Genomic DNA, 4,941 nt, shown 5'->3' with positions numbered 1-4,941 from the left:
GTACCAACTAAGAAGTTGCATTAGAATGACTGATTATAGCAGTATTGAGGAACTTTGGGGGAGAAAACCCCAGTCATTATCACATGAATCTCTTAAAATTTACATGTTAGATTTTAGTTTTTGAAGATGTAATTTTCCACTTTATATTTTATTTCATATTCCACTTTTTCCAAGTAATTATTTTTATAAATCTATAATTATTATATTAATGGACACAATGACTTTCTGTCATATATATAGACATGTATGAGCAATTAATTGATGACATACTATTTTGATTAATTTTAATTCCATCCCTCCCTCCGTCCCTTCCTTTTCTCTCCCTCTCTCCCTTCCTTTTTTCCTTTCCTTTATTAGATATACATTTGGAACAGACCTCTTATTAATGTAGCTTTTTGCTTTTGTTAAATTTCCTTAGGCATCATTCCTATGAATAAAGTTGCTGGCTAAAGAATATGAACATAAATGGTTTTTACAAACTTAAAAGTATTTTCAAAGCTTTTAATGCTTCCAGTTATGTAAAGTCTATATAAAGTTTCACCATGACTTTGAACATCATGTATTATAATTTACAAAATGCTTTCTTCCTTTGATGTAATTATTGTTTGTTGTTTGTTTTAAATTGCTTTTTCTTTAGTATGAGAAAGCAGGACATTTTCTGTTTTGTGTTTGCTCTTTGTATTTTCTTTTATATGAACTCTGTTTGTGTCATAAGATATATTTCTCTTATCCATCCTGAGAGTCTAAAAGCAAATTCTGCTGAGAGATAAGGAATTTTATAATTTTTTGCATTGAATATTATTTAACATATTTTATTTAAGTATTAATCTATTTAAATATATTTATACTACAAATACTTTCACTAAGTAGAATCTAGGTTGAAGTCTCCAAAAAAATATCCACAACCTTTTGATTATAAATTTACATTATAAAAATGGTAACATTTCTTATCTCAGTATTTAAATTAATTTTAACTAATTTAATTAAATTTAATTTTGATATGGAATTTAAAATTCTTTATTGCAGTTATGGAGATTACATTGTATTTTATTTCACTCAGGCATGTATTTTAAACAGTATAATGGAGTGTTCTGATACATTATAATCATTGAATTGGAAATGGATAATTGAGGAACTGACTTTTGAAATAGGCTTCATTTACTTACTGTTTTTTACTGAGCATCCTCTTGAACTAGGTATTGTTTGGTACTAAGAACCAAATGGTAAATTAATTTCAGCCTTTCTCTGAGAGAACTTTGTGGTCCAATGTGGAAGCAAGAATGATAGATGATTATAATGGATGTGCTACGGTAGGAGAGATACAGCCAAGAAAAATTCACAACCATTTGAGTCCCAGAAACCCAAAGGAGGCCAGTTCCTCTGGGGAGGGGAGGCATCTAACTGAACTTTAGACAAAGTAGTATTTAAACTGAGGTCTGAAGGTATTGCCTCCTTCATACAAAGGACCTTACACATCCCCACTGTGTTGCTCTGGTGACTATTACTGTTACCGTCCTCGGTCTCTGTGTTGTCGTTCAGTCGCTCAGTCATGTCTGCCTCTTCGCGACCCTGTGGACTGCAGCACTCCAGGATTCCCTCTACTTCACCATCTCCCCCGGAGCTTCTGCAAACTCGTGTTCACTGAGTTGATGATGCCATCCAACCATCTTCTCCTCCGTCATCCCCTTCTCCTCCTGACTCTGTGAGTGAGTACTAATATATAGTTTTTGTCTTTTTCTCAGAAGACACAAATCGGTGTTGTGGGAAGAGTCCAGCCCTATGGAGAGCAGCCAGGTAGAAGCCCTGAAGGCCAGACTCCTCTACCAGGATGTGTGCAGGGCAGCTCAGTGTCTCGACCATTTCCTTCTAAAAGGAAATGCCCACGAAGAGCTTTTCAAGCCTCATGTCCTGGCCCTCAGGGATATGGTCCAGCAAGTCTGCATTAAACTCATGTTTCTGCACCCAGTGGAATATGGGAGGAAAGCAGAAGAGCTGCTCTGGAGGAAAACGTACTCTGACGTGGTTCTGCTGCTGCTGAAGCCCAACAGAAAAAACACGGACTCCTCTGAGGAACAGTGGGAAGGCCCCCTGTGGGCGCATCTAAAGGGTGGCCTCAGGTTCTATGAACACCTTTTCCTGTTCCTGCAGGAGCACTACCAGCTGGGCTTGTGGAGCTATATCGACTGGCCTCACAGTGCCATCCACTTCATCGGCTGCAAAAGAGCAGGTCCTGCATCAGAGGAAGAGGTGGACTGGGCACGGATGGCCTGCCACCGCTGCCTGCTGTACTTGGGAGACTTGTTCCGCTTTCAGAATGAGTTCCTGGCCCTGCACACCAAGGACCTGGCAGAGAGGTGTTATTACCGAGCCCTGTCAGTGGCACCACACATGGGCATGCCCTTCAACCAGCTGGGAACTCTCACGGGGAGCAAGTACTATGGTGTGGAAGCCACATACTTCTACCAGCGCTGCCTCCACTCGGAAGTGCCTTTTAAAGGGGCATCTTGGAACCTCAAACAACTCTACCATCATGCGGGAAAAAGATATAGCCGGCTGAAGAGGAACCAGGGGAAGAAGCTCTCTCTCAGCCAGAGGCGGTGTTGGGATAACAAAAGGTTACTGGTTAGTTTCCTCTACCTTCAGAGCCTCTTGCAGCCTCAGAGGAAATTCAGAGCCACCAGGCTCATGGCCTTGTGCCAGCTGGTTCTGGAAGACTTCCGTCTTTGTCTTTCCTATCGGCCCTGCCCATCCAACCAGAGCCAGGCCTCCAGAGAGAGAAAGCCCGCAAGAGGCTACCAGTTCCTCCCCGACCTCCTCATCTTCCACATGGTGGTCCTCTGCCTCATGAGCGTGCACAGCCTGAGGACAGCAGGCTCCAAGCAGCACAGGACAGCGGTCACCTTCACCTTGACCCTTTTCTCCCATTTAATTCAACACGTGACGACACGCCTCCAGGCTGAGCTCCAGAAAGGGAAGCTGACTCCAGAGGTGGACGTCCCCAGGGACAAGGAAGACCAACAGAAGATGGAGGCTGGGGAGGGGCAACAAGATGGTCTAGCCCCCTCCCCTGGGCCCCGCCACAGCAAATCTCAGAAAACCCACAGGTCATCTCACGTTTCCAGTGAGGGTGACAACCCAGAAGCCAGTTTTCATTCTTGCTGTGACTGGGATGAGACAGAAGAAGATGAAAACACATCCTTATGCTCACAAGTCAGCTCAGAACTCAGCAGTGAAACCACTTATTCAGACACAACTGATGATGAGGAAAGTGGCTCCCTGAATCCACAAGCAACGCAGGAGGGTGGAGCTAAATCCAAAGATAGAATTTTCCCTCCCAGGGATAAGCTGAAGACGTGTCAACTTCCCAGTCATCTCCTAGGTCTCTTAAAAACAACCAGTTCCGCTAGCCTATCAGCCCCGTCGAGCCACAAGCTTCCAGGCAAACATGGCTTTCACTTGGCTCCTGTCTTCAGCCACAGTTTCTTTACGCCTCCTAGTCCTGCCTCCAGCAAAGCATCTGTCACAGAGGATGACGTGAGCAGCTGTCTTGAGACAGAGCCTCCTGCTGGCTGCAACTTGGGGCAGAATGCCTCCATCAGCCAACCCTGCAGCAATCTCCAGACCATTCAGAAGAAACTGCAGGTCCTCTCTGCAGAGGGGCTGCTGCCCACGGTCAAGGTGATACTGGGCTGGCTCCGCGCCAACTGCAGTCTCCTCACCGCACATGGGTGGAGCCTGTTTAGCCTGTGGGACCACCTGTCCATGCTGCTGAACCTGCTGCCCTCTGTGCGAGACCTTCAGGAGCCAGGCCTGGGCCTGTCCTACCATCTCCATGAGCTACTGCAGAGCTGCAAGGGCCCACACCTTCCCCAGTTCCTGAAGCTCCCAGAGGACATTGCCCTGGGCCAGCACTGGCTGAAGCAGGCTTCCCAGGAGAGGGTGGGCTTGGAGCAGGACCCACCTCCACTCAGCTCCCAAGATGAAGCTGCTGTACGCGTCTGTTTCCTCAGAAGCTTTGGCCACTTCGCCACGACACTCCCTGGACAGTTCCTGAGGTATGACTCTCATTCAGGGGTCTTTGTGAGCACTGGGTTTGAAGGACCAGACAACCTATCTCAGCAGTTGCTAGAGAAAACTTCCAGGATCAGATTTTTCAAAGACATAGTACAACTGTGGCTTCAAAGTGAGGTGGTGCTGCTGGAGAAAACTCTCAGGCACATCCAGATTCGGTCAGCTTTGACCCTTTACCTGTTCCCTGACCCCCGGGCCCTCTGTGAGCACCTGCCAGTCATCCGGCAGCTTGCCACCAGCGGTCAGTTTCTCCTCATCGTACCCAACATCGTGGTGGACATATTGTATATCCTGAGAAGGGAGGACAAGCGGGCTTCAGCAGCCATCACCTTCCTAGAGGGGGAGCTGAAGAGAGGGAACCAGTACCTTCTCTGCCAGTCCTGTGTGTCTGTGACGTTGGTGAGACCCAGGATGACCAGGCCAGACTCTGATGCCTGGGACCTCTATAACATGCTTGACATCTGCAGAGGTCTGCTGGACTCATCCTGGCTGGGGACCCCCGACCACAGGAATATGATCACCATCCTCACGGGCATCTGTTTAGACAACCCTAGGAATCTCTCATACCCCCTGCAGCTGGTGCTGGGGACGGCAACTGAAGCTGGTGTGGAAGTCAAGAATGTCCTGCGCTTCTACAGGAAGTGGAAGATGGTCAGCTGATGTGGTCATATCTCCCTACTTCTCCCTCGGCACTTACACATCAAGCTCAGTCTGTTCACCTCTCTTGTTCGCACCTAATGTTAAAGGTAGCTGTTGTGTAAACTCATATCTGTACCTACCTACCTATGGGTAGAGTCTCAGTGGACCATCTCCCAGAGGCCTTCATGTTTCCTTCTTTGTTGTCTTGACTTGATATCACATTCTCTGTCT

The 4,941-nt window shown here is 46.6% G+C and overlaps 1 pseudogene; it reads left to right on the top strand.

The window, feature by feature from the left end:
- Positions 1-1,779: 1,779 nt before the first annotated feature.
- Positions 1,780-4,731, top strand: LOC521950 (nonsense-mediated mRNA decay factor SMG5; annotated as a pseudogene).
- Positions 4,732-4,941: the final 210 nt, after the last annotated feature.

Source organism: Bos taurus, chromosome 14 (genome assembly GCF_002263795.3).
Source record: "Bos taurus isolate L1 Dominette 01449 registration number 42190680 breed Hereford chromosome 14, ARS-UCD2.0, whole genome shotgun sequence".
Lineage (NCBI taxonomy): Eukaryota > Metazoa > Chordata > Mammalia > Artiodactyla > Bovidae > Bos > Bos taurus.
The sequence above is the reverse complement of the archived record's forward strand: the minus strand, read 5'-3'. Positions and strand labels throughout refer to the sequence as shown.